Here is a 14,901-nt window from a genome sequence, read left to right on the forward strand (position 1 = left end):
TTTCTCAGCGGCTTTATGAACAAAGGGACAAAATCCATTTCTACTTATGATGAAAATTCCTCTGGGAATCATAATTTCCCTCTTCCAGACACGCTGCAGGAGTAGATCCTATTGCTTTTCTGTAGGGTCAGCGCCAAAGCCTGAATGAGGGATGTGGGTTTCACTCTCCACGAGACCTGTCATCACTTGTGATGGGTCAAAGATTCAGTAGCCACCCAAAGGCCAGAGAGGAAGTTCAGCATGTGTTTTTCTCTTAACAGTAATGCCAGCTCATGCAACTCCCTGGCTGACCATCCAGTGACCTGATCAGGGAACTGGTTAGCCTATAAACTACTCTTTTTTTTCCTCTCCTTTTTTTTTTTTTGTTTTGTTTTCTTTCATTCCCAGCATAGCCTGTTTTTTCCCTTAGCTTGGGTTAGTAGATGCTTCTTCTGGCACAAGAGGTTGGTCCAGATTGCACTAAGTCAGTTCCTACAGCCACGTTACCCAGTATCTTACTGCTACATGAGTAGTATCTTACTGTCACTAAATTCCAAGGAGTTCCTCAGAATGCCTTCAGAACTACATTCTCCAAACAACCCTGAGTTGAGAACCACCACCTAAAACACACTAAATCAGATGCATAAAGCCTGTTTGAGGGGAAGCAAGTCAATGTGTTTGCCACCGTGCTGCATTAACACAACCTGACTTCTACACCAAAATCAGCTGTATGGCAAAGTTCCCTGAAGGCTAGGGGACCTGCTGAAGAGTAAGTCTACGTGAGTCTTTCCTTTTAATCCCAGCAGGCCTCACAGCTCTGTGGAGCTGGCTGCTTTGACCTTTTTTATGCTTAAACTATAGCTTCTCTTTGGTGCTGAGCTGGAACCGTAGCTGCTGCTGTCTTCTCTAGCAATCAGAGACTTTCAAGTGTTGGCTTCAGCTCCACACAAATAACAATGAAGCCAGGAGCCAAGAAATGTGAGCAAAACACAAATACCCTGGAGAGAGATGTGTCATGGCTGTGGTTTTACACCTGCCTCCCATGCTCTCCTTCTCCCCAGTGTTAATTTCTATTTGAAAGTTGCAGAAAAGGAGTTGCTATGGGATCATTCTCCTCTTGTAACAGTGCAGAGCTACAGGCTTTCTTTTGTGTATGACCCTAAAGAAAGTGCCTGCAGGACTGTGTGATCACCTTCTATGTATCCCAGGAGCTAATGGCTCCCTTTGAGGTGCTACATTTGTTCCAGCCAGCCGGTGACTGCTGGTTGTTCTAAGCACCTTGCAGACTGAATCTTGGCACTTTAAGGGTGAAGCACTCTGCTTTCTTCTTTGTGTTGGTCCAGGATTCAGTCCTGCTTGAAGACAGCTTAAACTCCCAATGAATTCACCATGCATGGCACTGGATCTCAGGTTTGCTTTGCCCCAGCAAGACCACAGAGAGACCTTGAAAACCTGCTCTAAAGGGCAGCTTTGCTGGGTGCTGAGGAACCTCTGTTTGTATTCTCTGAGTTCCCTGCCCCTTTCCAAAGAAGGTGGCTTAGTAAGCACAGGGAGAAGAGGCTTCAAAAGAAGAATTTGTGTTTAAAAGGCACTTCTGTGTTGCTTCAGATCTTCATTTATTCAAAAAGGCTCGGGATTGCTATGGCAACCCCAATCACAAACTGTGAAGGGTTCATACTGAATCCCAAAAAGGTTCAAGCTTTAAGGGCCCTTCTCTCTTCCTCTTCTTTCCCATTTTCCCCATCACAGAAATCACTTCAGAGCAGATGGGCCTATAGCAGTGTTATCACAGCCTCTTTGTGCACTGGGAGCCCTTTGTTCCTTGGCTTCACAAGGCTGAGCAAATGCAGCTGCTCCTGGGGTTGGTGGGAATATCAGGTGTTTGCTTTCCAATTACTTAAATCAGCAGGGTCCTCGCAATGAAATCACCCAGCCGGATGGCTCTGCTCAATTCCAGAATATCTTGCTGGGCTCAAGTCTATAGCTGCCAGTCTTGCCTTACTCTGCTTGGAAAGGCACTCTTACTACAGCAAGAAATCTCCGTGGCAAAATTTTAGGGCTCTGAGAGATAAGCTCTGTTAAATCTTGCAGGAAGAAGTGATTTAAAAGAACTTTTTCTCACCTACATTGCCCGGAGTAGTTGTGGATGCTCGATCCTTGGAGGTGTTCAAGGCTGGGTTGGATGGGAGTCTGGGCAATGTGATCTGATGCCTGATTTAGTGGTTGGTAACCCTGCCCACAGCAGAGGGTTGGAACTTGATGATCTTTGATGTCCATCGCAGCCCAAGCCATTTCATGTTTCCGCTCCTTACAGCCTGCTCCAAAAGGTTGCTGACCTGATTGCAGAAACAGCAACTCACTGGCTCCATGCACACGTCTTGACACAGGCTTCAAGAGAACTGTGAGCTTCCATGGGTAGGATCTTATTTGACTCCTCCTTGGGCTGGGATGGTTTTGGCTGTCTAACTGCTTGCTTGGTCCTACTGTGGATATCTTTTCATGGTGGCATAATTGGACTTCTGATTTTTCTGTCCTTGTCCTCCTTATGCAAATAGAGTGTTCACACAAAGCTCTGTCCATCTGATGATCTTTGTGGTGAGCAGGAGATTTAGGAAATTCCTTTGCTTGCCTGCAGTGTAGGGGAATATCTCCTGGGCATCTTTCATCATATTTTATTGTCCGTATGCTGAATGCACTTCAGAACCATCTTCCTTGTCCAAACTAGAGCACAAAAAGCATTTTTCTTCAACTCACTGGCCTTCATGTCCTTGTCTGTTGGACAGGATGAGTTCCTACACAGATAACATTTTCTGTGCCACGAGGAAGAATATCTCCTGTATTTGTGCTGAGTCAAACTCGGTGCTATCAGTGGCTCTGTGGCTGCTCAGTTCACCTTTCTGCTACCAGAATTTAACATGAGATAATCAACTGACTGAAAGTGGAGCTTTCCTTATTGCTATGCTCCTGATTTTTCCTGATTTATCTCAGTTGATTTTGTCCATTTGTTGAAACAAATCCCTCTAAGTCTGTCCAATGCTTTACATAAATGGACGTGGTGTGCACGTTTTATGGAATAACACATTTGCACTTGCATCCTTTGGCTGAAAGGGGAGCCAGCTGTATGGGTGGGGGGATTTCCTGCATCATAGCAGCTCAAACAGGAAATAGGCACAATTCAGCCAAAAAGACTTTTTCAGTTCACTAGAAAACATGCCTCGGTGAGCTTCCAAGCGTATCTGGCTTTGATTATCTTGTACTTGTTGGATCAGATGGAAAGAGATTTCAATTCTTTCTTTTATTTTTGAACAGAAGTAGCAGTTCAGGCCAAAAGCAAATGGGGACAATCTCAGGAATTACCAACAGAAAGAAAATTAAGATGGTGTGAGGTATTACATTGTTATTGCCCGATTGAGCTTTAAAGTACAGAATGTACAGTGTTTAGTCATGCCCTTGGATGATTGTCTTTTGTAAATATATTTGTTAAATAAAGAGGTTGGTTCAGCAGTGCCCTCAGTGCCTGCTGTGAAAAGCTCTTTCGTGGAGATTCTGGGTTTGAGCAGCTCTCACATCATGTTTCTGGCAATGAACATTGAGTATGAATGAAGACCCTCCCACCTCAAGCACACAACCCGGTACGTGTTTGCAGGGCGTAACAGTCCTGCAAAAGTTGTAGTATCAATCCTATCACTTTTGCATTAAAATGCACAAGGAACTACATGTATAAAAATGTCTACATTTTCTGGGTATAAATCAAAGGTAGAATGTTTTAACCACATCAAAGTGTTTCATTTTCTGGTGGCTCTTTCACATGCTAACACATGAAAATCAACGTGTTCCCAAGGAAGGCACAGGTTTTGCACTAGCTGTCCTTTGCAGTGGCACCACAAATTGGCATTGAATTTTGATGCAGTTTCTCTAAGGGATCTGTAAAGGCTTTTAATGTTCAAGACCTGGGAGCACGTGCAAATCAGGGGGCAAAAGTCTAATTTGCATGTTTGCCATGACTATAAGGGCTCAAATAAACTGAATAGGTGTTTTGGGATTAGTAATGCTCTGGGGCTGAGCAGAAGTGAAGGGTGAGGGGGTGGGAGGTGGTTCTAATTTTGTGATTCCTACCACTGTGAACCCTAGCTTACATATAATTAACTTTCTTCATTAGCGTCACTGAATACAAGTATGAACTGGGGGGGGGGGGGGGTGGTATTGTGCTGGGTTGCAGGGTGGGCAGTGAAGCCTTGCAGATAGAACAGTTCGTAATGAACTTTGGCTATCCAGAGGCTTGGCATGACTTCCTTTTCCCCTGTTTGTGCTTAAGCTGCAGCCAGTGCCTCCTTCCTGAGCTGAAGGCATGGTCTCACCTCGGAGTCATGGTAGCTGTACCATCCTGCTCATACTGCCTTTTTTCTGTCTGCAGGCGAAACAAGCAAGGCAATCCATCTCTTCCCTAGAAAGCAGGAATAAGTAGCTGTAGAGTCCTACAGGGCAGATGACTGATAATAAAATAAAATAAAATAAAATCCATTCAGTTTAGGTCTCCCTCATGGAAAATAAAGAAATACAAGAACTCATTATTACAGAGCCCCATGCAGGAGCTTAGCAGCTAGCAGCAGCACCAGCTCAGATTATTGGTGTATTTATAATAAAGTCTTTTAAGTCTGCTACTTGGGAAGATTTGTGAGTCAGCAAACAAAGCAGATAGATCTGCAAGGGACAGGCAGCACAGAGAGGGAAATTGACAGGGATTATTCAACACTGAGTGTGCCTGAGTCTGTTTCAGTTTCCTTTAGCTATAAATATTGTTCTGGGAATGAGAGGTCCACTAGTTTTCATTTCTTTGACAGCTAAGTGTGTAGAAGACAAAGAGAAGTGTTGGTTTGTGACGGATTACAACAGAGCAGGTCAGGCTGACCAAATAGGCTGGAATGCAAAGAGCTATGCACTGGGATATTCTACCAAATCACCCATTTACCCTTTTCACCTACATTTGGAAATATACTGTATTTTACAGTTGCATATTGCAGTGGGTTTGAGGGAACTGGTTGACTTTCTAATAGGTTTACGGCTGGAGATACCAATTTAGAGCTCATAAAAATGAGGGCCCTTAATCCTGTTCAGTCTGGAGGTTCCTTGCAAGTCTGAGACCACAGAGGGCCCGAAAACAAAAGGCAAAAAGAAATGTCAAGCTGACAGTTATTTAGCACTTAATAGCATTCTTCTTCACTAAGGAAGACCTCTATGGTATGTAATTTTTTGCATTTAAACCTTAGGAAAAAAACTGAATTACATTTACTGCTGTAACCAGAAAGCGGCAGCTGAATGCTACAGCCTAAAATGGAGATTTTAATGAAACAGATGCCCAACTCATACCAAAAGTTGGTTGGAATGGGATGCTTAATTCACATTAGTATCTTTAAAAGCTTTTTCTAAGCACAGATTCTAATCACTTCTGCTCACTGATGGTCCCTTCCTGCTTTCTTTAGCAGCAGTAATCCAGGTAACCTGGACAAACTCCAGCGTGGGTAATTATGTTCTCCTGACCTAATTTCTTCTTGTTGTTTCAAATGGATGCTATTCTTGGTCTGATATCCTAAAGGAGCAATTGCTGCTATGTGCACTCTTCAAGACTTTGCATTTCATCTGAGTTAGCTGTCACTGGAGATGCAGCATATCTTGAGTACACTGTGGCATGTTTATAAACTTAACAATCCCTTTCACAGGGGTAAAGCGGGAGGGGAACTAGTAAATCTAGCTCACATTTTACGGCATTACTTAAATTATTTTTGGTTGACATATATCAGATACATATTAGATAAAATCTGCTGCTTAGCACAGATGCATACTCTGTGATGTGGTCACAGCACTTCAGCACTTCTTGGCACTCACCACTGACTTTGGAGAGTGCTGGTAGTTCTGCCAAATACTCAGTAATGAACACTTCCAGCTGGTCACCCAGTACCTGCAGCACACCAGGGGGTCCTGGAACTGTGTGTCCTCCAGGAGGACTCAGCACAGACAGACCAGCACACCCAGCATGAAGCAAAACGTGAGATTAACCCTGCTTGATTTTTTATGAAGATCCCCAGAAGAGGCAGAAGCCTGAGGAGATTGCAGAGGGATGAAGCAGATCTGGTGATTCAGCCTGGGGTTATCAGCTGAATCAAACATTAGCTAAATTAACTAGGCTTCCTTCCACATCTTGATGTCTGCTCTAAGTGTGATGTACTTACTTGCACTGCTTTGTTATCCACTTATTTTACTAAATCTCATCCTTCACCTGGTATTTACCTGCCCTTTTTCACACGCTGCTGGCTCATTCTATGATCTGTGCTCCTGGCAGGCTCCCTGCACCAGGCAGGCAAGCACAGGAAAGGAGCAAGGTGGGACCAGTGTTCCAGGGATAAGTACAGGAAACAAAGAAATGGATGTGGGAAAGGGTCAGAAGGGAAACTGATGTCAAAACTCATGATTTGAAGAAGGATGGGATGGGAAGTGGGAGGGTGGCTGGAGGGGAAGAGAAAAGCTGCTGTAGGCAAAAAATGTAGCAGTAGAGTATGCCAAAGCTCTATGGGAGGAGAGTGGAAAGGTGAGTGAGTGCATAAAAGAAAAAATGCAGTCTCATCAATGCCCCAGCCATGCTGACATTCCCTCACTTCTTTTCTTACCGTGCCTAAAGTGAGCTGCAATCACTGACAGTAAAAATGACTTGTTTTTTGTCAGATCACAGGCACACAGCCATTGTGCTTTCATTAGTGTAGTAAAAGCCACCGTGAATTATATACGTTTGGCTGCACAGGTATTGTTCTCTGCTCAGTTACAGGTGCAATTGCTGTCTTAAACAGTCAAACTCAGAGAGATGATGCACAAAATGGGACAGCTCATTCCCTGGTACTTTGGTTGTGGACAAACTTGACAACATCTTCTAAAATCATATATCTTTGTTGCTAGCAAAAGTGTGAGTTATGAATGCTAACTAAGGTCACCGATTCCTTGAAATAAGAACATAATATATTTAAAACTACTTGCAATCTGTACAAGAATCATTGTAGTCTATGGTTTAATATCTTGAATAAAGCACTCCTGTGATTCTGAGAAGGACTCATCTGAGCATCTGTCCCACCCCAAGCAGAGTCCACTGAGGTGTTTTCCAGAGACAGTCATGATTATGAGAACTAAGAAGGGGTTGTGCAGTCACTTTCAGTTGGCTTCCAGAATGCCTTTGTTACTGGTTTCAAGTCATGAGTAATCTAAGTAGGTTAATTGTTTTTTATTTCCTCTGGATAGAAAAGTGGAAAACCCCCTTGCAAATTAATCTGCGTTGAACTCTGCCTGTTCTTGGCATTATCATTTTTGTTCCTTTTTGCTTTTGTTTCGGTGCACTAGGTTCATGCTTCAGCCTTGAGAAACTAAGGAACTAACGAAGACCTTTGGTCTCCCAGGTCCAAATGTTAAGTAAAGCCCTTTCTTTGTGTAAGCACTGACTTTAAATAACACATCCATATTTTCTGAGAGGGACTGAGAAAGAAAAGAAACACTGCAAGAAGACTTTCTTTAATAGGAAATGCATCTAAGAAAAGCACGATTAGAAGCCTACAGCATTGATGCCACTGTTGAGTGCTGAACAGGAGGAAAGTGTTATGGTGCAGTTCTGAAAACGGCACCATAGCACTCTCTTTAACAAGGATGCAATAGCAGCTGATGATGATAACCATAGTGATGTTGTCTTTCTCCAGCCTTTTATCTTTGACGAGTGAAAGCACGTCACATACATGTTCAGTGTTGAACTCATCACGCTGCCTTGGAGTAAATAGCAGTGTAGGGTGTGTGGTTAATGGAACTGGAATCATTCAGTGCTTACCTGGATTCACCTCACAGCATCATTCTGGAGGAAAAAAAAAAAAATTAAAATACTATTTTTATCTGGTGAGACTTTACTTACACTGGAGTGGCCTCAGCCAATTTTCTCACATTAATAGAGCAAGAAAACATCAGAATTTTAGACTGAAGAGGCTGTTCTGGAGCTATCCCAGGTCATATGCTTTGTCCCCAAAGGTTAGACACAACCAAAGAGGCTCTCATCATCCTGAGCCATTTCCTTCCTTTCATCCTTATAGGCGTGTCCATCTGTGACACTGCTTTCATCTAGTTTGATTTCATTCTCATCTTTTCCTTTCACCTCTGTCTCTGAAATGATGCAAAATACCATATTTGTATCAGGAAAATGAGCTGAGGAGCTGATATGTGTCTGCACATTAAAACTTCTCTCTTAGGGCCAAATGTGGAAGTCAAGATGAGCCCCATGACAAAAATCCAGTGACAGCTCCAAGAGGAACTCCTTCCAAGGCCATTCCATCCGCTGCCTGGATGCTTTGCTTCATGGTGTGATCCATGCACAACAGATCCAGCAAAAGGCACTCTGCCTTCCAGTACTGTCAGGAATAAGTCAGTTTTTGGAGAAACAAAATCTACCCTTTTTTCTTATATCCATGCATGAAACAGGGTTGGTGCAGGTAAAAGAGAGTAGGCGCAGCTCTGGCACAGAACAAAAGGCCAGGAGAGCTCCTTTGTCACTGGAGGGAATATTTTCCTCCCACTCACTGCTTTTCTGCTGACAAAAAAACCAGTCAGTGAAAACAGATATTTTTTTTGGTCTGTTTAGCTCCAAAACTGACATCTGAAATTAGAACATCTGTTTCCATTTCTTCCACATTTTCTTGGCTTTTGTGTGATTACGCAGTAAACTCAACGTGTGTTGGAGTTCATGGAGAAGGTATGTGTAATGCCTACAGCAGTGAGCGGTGCAGTGAGTGCCATCACACAGTTACCCTCGAGACAGGAAATTGAAATAACAGTGTTCCTTATACCTTATCACTGTTGTAGACTTTAAGCCAACACCTCTTCTACTCTTACTGGCTCCTTTCTTTATGTTGCACAAGGAAGGAGCTGAATTTCTGTTCCTATCCTTACATTTAAGAGCTAAAATTAACCTGTTTCGTACATGTTCCCCCACCCTGCTGAAAAACAGAAACACGTACTCGGCCCCTCCATTTCTGAGGTTGAGCAGAGCTCAGATCTCAGAGCTCTGTGATATGTTCTTTGAATTGTGCTCACACAATTTCCTGTATAGATGGAGGAAAGGGACTGAAGAGCTGTTGGTGTTTCATGTTCCAGGCTCAGTGCCGTTGCTCCTCGCACAGCAGCAGCTGGCTGGCTGGGTATTTCTCTGATAAGCACTTGAGCTAATTTTTCATTCTTATCAGTTCAGATGGCTCATTTGTAAGAGGTTTCAAAACCTAATTTCAAACGGACAAAAAATAATCCGATCAAAAGGTTCTTAGGATTATAAAAGCATTGGTTGAGCAGACCTGGTTTTGTGTCAGAGAAGCACAGATTGCTCCAGACGCAGTTAATACTCTGGAAAAGCTCTTTATAAAGAAGGTGCAAGACACCTGAATCAAAGTTCTGCGTATATCGCTGTTCCTTTGCTGTACTCTCTGAGCTCCTCTGGGGTTTAGAAAAGGACAGCTTGAAATCGTGTTGTTAAGCTGAGTTCAGAGGTGAAGCAATGCACTTTAGGTGCTGTCACAGCGTGGTTTGGGGAGGCAGCATGCACTCAGTAACACGCAGCCCACTGGATGCATATGCTGGAGAGCTGCAGCTGGGGCCCTTGGCTTGCTGATTTCTTGCTGCCTGGGGAAATTGAAGTGTCACAGTGACCGGTGTTAATGGATTCAGTAAAAGGTCAGCAAGACATATAAGCAATGAAAAACAGTTCTAATTGAGGCTACTCTGCTGTTCTGGTTGGTTTGACTGAAATCTTTCCAAAAGGACAAGTGTCACAGAAGTGACTCAGGACATTCCGCAGGAAGAGAGAAAACAGGACCCAAGTTACAACATTTTTACTAAATTTAGTTACAATCATGAGACCCATCCTCAGGGTCTGCAGCTCTGGGCACAGCAGAGTGACCCATTCCTAGCTGTTAATTTGGTCTCTGCGGGGCTGGTAGCAGAGCAGTTAGCACTTTCCTCCTAAGAGCCAAAAGGGAGACCTCCAAGGAGCAAACAAGTTTTTAAAACCTACAGGGATGTCAGTGTAGTTCAGGTTGAGTCCCAGGAGCCCTCAACGGCTTCATAGTGAAGGTAAGACTCCTGTCTCACGCTATATTCCTTCCCCAAACTGGATTATATCCACGAGATAAAAGTAGATAAACAAGTGTCATTGTGGTACACCATTTTCTCACCTTCAGTATCCCCTCCCCAACTGTGACATCTGATCTGAATGTATTTTCTGTTCTACGTTGTGTTGTCACTAAGTGCACAATAATTCTCCAATTACTGTAGACCGGAGAACCGTCCAATCTAATTTTTATTCAGATTGTGAAATCATAGGTATTTATTTAGATATGCAGGAGCAGAAGCTGGTGATTCAGGAGTTTGCTGGGCTGAGTGTGAAGCTGACGGCTGGGGAAAGTGATGGCAACAACTGCCTGCAAATCACCTGAAACCATGTAATGCTATGGTAAACTTCTTGCCCAGTTTGAGGGTGTTGGGGGTCACCAGGTAGAGTCCCTTTGTTGTCAAGTCGTGTCATTAAGTACCTCTCACAACAGTGTACCAGATCAAACTGGTCAGGGGGGTATAGCATCATTAAAGTTGGAAAAGACCTCTAAGATCATCTAGTCCAACCCCATCCCATCCTAGCATGCCTACTAACTGTGTCTCTTAGTGCCCCATCTCTCTGGTTCTTGAACACCTCCAGGGATGGTGACTCCACCAGAATGCTTTTGCCAAGTAAAAGGGAAAAAGCTGCACAAATTGCTGAACTGAGATCATGGGAAACAGAGCTCACCTTTCATTGCCAGCAGGGTGGTGGAGCTGTGATTGCTGGTACAGGGAAACCACCTTCCCCAAAGCCTCTGACAGTCGCCATGTGAGGCCTTCCATGGGACTGGGGAGATCCTGGATGTTCTGCCCTAGTCTTACCTCGCCAGGATCCTGCTCTCCCTGGTAACCACCCAGACTTCCTTGGTGCAGCCCTTTGTGACTGCTAGTGCTGCTATGCTGGGAATAAATGTCACATGAGGGAATAAATCAGAGCTGGGAGCATTTGGAGCCCAGAAAAATGCCCAATTTACCAGTTAACACAGTACCCCTCACAAGGATCTTGGCTTGTTTTCTTACATGGGATGCCAGTTGGATGAAAATATTTCTTTTTGGATGGTAGTAATAGAAGAGTAGGAGGACATGAGGTCATAGAAAGCTAAAATCTTTGCAAGAGCCAAGAGCTGGTGTGAATGCAGTCCTTTCTTTCAGGATCTTCAGCCATTCTCTGCATGCTTAGAAACATTTTCTCAAGAACTGGTTTTGAAGTGGTTCAGCATAAGAAAACCATTCCTCCTTCAGTCTGCTGAATACTGATTTACTGCTGGCAGGTTAGGGATTAAAAACACTCCTTGTGGTCTCCTTTTACTGGGATGTCTTTTCTTGTCCTTCCTCAGCTCTACTCCAGCTTTGATCCTATACAAGACTTACCCTTTCCATGGTGCTGCTCGGACAGAAGAGTGTCCCAAAGGCATTCTGTACACTGTTAATTAGGCAGTGTTAAAGCAGTGTCAAGTGTATGTAAACATGGTTGGCATTATATTTGCTGCAGTATCCCACATAGGAATGTCAACACTGGCACCAGTTACCAGAGTGGCTTTGAAACCCCAGTTTCCAAATTGGAATAAAGCTCTTGGACAAAGTTTTCCATCCCTTGGTAAAGTTTTAGTGGGTCAGCTCTCAGATGTCAGGACACTGTTTAGCTGAGAAACCTGCTGTGAGCTACAGCCCATATATGCTAGGTATTTTGCTCTTGCTCAAAACTCCTTTGCAATTAACTGTATCTTGAGAAGAAAAATATCTTTTTCTTCCATTGCTCCTTGAGGTTTATCTGTCTAAAAGCTCTTTCTACCCTTCTGGGAAACATCAGGATCCTTTTAGGAGCAGTTTCACACTGAGTGGGCCTATCCTTCACCAGGGAAATCTCCACACGTTGCCTCAAGCCTGTGTCCATTTATCACCTTGCCAATACAGATGTAAGGGGAGTCCAGACTCAGATGCAAACCAGCAATAATTTCTGAGCCAAGCTACGTTTTATGTTGAAATGATGGCTCATTAGGTTAAATTGCACCTTTAATGACATCTTTCAATCTATTTTATTGTTTTCAGAGAATTAATTATGGAGACATTCCTGGCTTCTGAAGCTTAACTGGGCAAATGCATCATCAGATCTTGTCCACTGCTTGAATTATGGGATTATAGATGAATTTTTTGCGTCCATAAAGAAATTAGTTTCCATTGGTTCTCTTAGAAGTGAGCATTACAGAGCAGAAGACTTCCCCAGTGCATACACTGCATGCAGCTTGGAAAGGTTTGGAAAATGTTGTGTCTGTGTAGTAACTAGACCATAAACCATTTAGTGATTCCTTCTAAAACAAAGTCTGCTTCACTCCTAGACCCCTATAAATCTCTGGATACTTACATGAACAGCTTTCCTTTTACTTATGATAGGAGTGGTGGTTTAGAACAGGGTTGGCAGATAGGCAGAGAATTTGAGAATGCCCAGATCTGCCGTACAGACAGTAAAAGTGATGTACTGTGAGATGCAGGGACTTAAATCTGTTTTTATGTGAGATGCTGAAATGATTCTAAAAAGCTGTCGTTACCAGTTTGTCTGACCTAGAGCTAAAGGTGTGTTCAAAAATGAATCAAACCACCCTGAGCTTTGGGGGAATAGCAGATGTGAAGTGTTGCATGGTTCATAAGCTATTCGTTTCCCAGATATTGAATAAATGAATGAGGAATGAATAAAAAAAGGAAGCGCAGGCATCCATCTACCACATAATATCCAATGCTTTTGATAGCATAATTTTAACTGTGATGTTATAGTTTTCTATCCTGTACGTGTCAGGCAACACAGATGACAACCCAATGTTCGTTATATTGATATGAATTCATGCATGAGTTTTTCAGATCCTGCAGCATTTTTTAGGCAGATTACACATGAGATTAAACAGAATGACCCCCTACAGTGAATGCAGTCTTTGTAAGCATGCACACAGCTATGGGAAAAGTGTCACATAATTTTTATCTTTTCTTTCTCTGAGTGCATTCCCTTGGTGATACCAAGTTTTTGGACCCAAGAAGTTAAGCCTGGGAACACTTTATAGTTCTGAATGGTCCCATACTGGAACAAGTGTCGTGATCTGCAGCAAGGCTGTCCAGAGGTCTTGTCAAAGAGGCTGCTACCATCCCAACATAGGGCCAGGAGCTCGCACTGAGGATTTCACTGGGGCCTCTCCCTCACCTTTGGCATGACACACTTTTATACCCATAAGCACATGCAATTGATGTAATTAATTGTACCCATGATAAATTTACTTCCATAATTAATTCCTGCATGTGTAATCTGGAAGGGATCAACAAAAGGCAGAATTATATCCACCTAGTGTTTAAAGCTATTTTTGGCAGTATTACATTCTGCATGCAGATATTCAAAGTTGAAAGCAAGGCTCAGCCTGCTCTGCTCAGGCTGTGGCTTTGATTTTCCCTTACTCCCAAACACAATTACAAGACCGTCTGTGGTAGTTGCACAGAAATTGTTTTGAATTAGAACTTCGTCTTCTTGGCATAAGTTAGAACCCTGCTCTGACCTAATGACTGCAACCACAGCAGAAGTTCCCTTAAGCCAGCAGAATACTGGCCTGAGCACAATTCAGTTCTGTCCTCCCCCCTCGCATCTGTCACTGTTACCACAGCCTCCCCTGGAGTCCTTGGAACACTACAGAAAAAAATACCCTTTCTCCTTTAGACTTCTCATTTTGTTTAATACATTTTTTCTTCTGTTTCTCCCAATTTCTTCTCAGTCTTGTTTCCTCTTTTCCTTCCTCATTTCATTTAAAGTCTGTCTTATGTTGAGTAAAGAACCAACCTCTGTAACAGGTAATTTAGTTTAGAAAGAGATAACACCTATTCTTTTTCTTCTTGTAGCAGTATCTTTCATGTAGGCAAAGATTTTCTGTATTGTATTCTGTAATTAACTTGTCTCTGAGTCAACCAGTGCACTCTACTAATGCAAATCATTTCCTAGCTATTTATTGTTTGAAAGAAAATTCAATTGTAATCAAAGTAACATTAAAAAGCAACTTAGCTGGTTTAGTGGTTCACAAAATTTGGCAATGGAGAATTTGCTAAGAATGGCAACACTCATTTTCTCGTAATCTGAACTTGCTTGAAATTCTAAATGAAAATCATACTTGCTTGAATCTGCAGCACAAAGTAGAAAAGAAGCCTTAATAGAATAAATCAGGGTGGAGTGTGTGTTTAAAGCTCCACTTCTGCAGAGTGGCCCCAGCCACAAAGCACTGTGCAGGGCTTCAGGTCCAGGATGTTTCCTGTGGGCATTTAGAAGCAGAAATTGGTATGTAAACCAGATGAAAGATTTGACTGCCTCTCAGGGGGGTGCTTTGCACTTCTTGTAGTTAAATAGTAGTTATATATAGCAGTTACATATGTTAGTAGTAGTTATAAGCCACATTATATTCTCTCTTCCAAAATATTTTCTTTCCACAGTGGAATAGGTCTTGGGACTTTCTATCTATATAGAAAAAGAATGTGAGGGAGAGACAGGTAGGAAGGGCTGTGACCTAGCTCAGGCTGCTTCTCTGCTGGCTGGAAGGACACCTGTGCTAGGTGTTTGTTAGTGTTAGTGTTTCCTATCTAATGCCTGAACACTGCAAATGCAGGAGCCGTAAATTACAGTAGGTGGGCATAAATGCTGCAGTGGCTCTGTCAGTGAAGAGGGTGGGTGGGAATGTGTTTAGGATGCCCAGGGTTCCCATGAGTCTGCTCCCACCCCCTTCCTACATGAAGAGTGAAATGGGC

The sequence above is a fragment of the Gallus gallus genome, chromosome 11 (genome assembly GCF_016699485.2).
Source record: "Gallus gallus isolate bGalGal1 chromosome 11, bGalGal1.mat.broiler.GRCg7b, whole genome shotgun sequence".
Classification (NCBI taxonomy): Eukaryota; Metazoa; Chordata; class Aves; order Galliformes; family Phasianidae; genus Gallus; species Gallus gallus.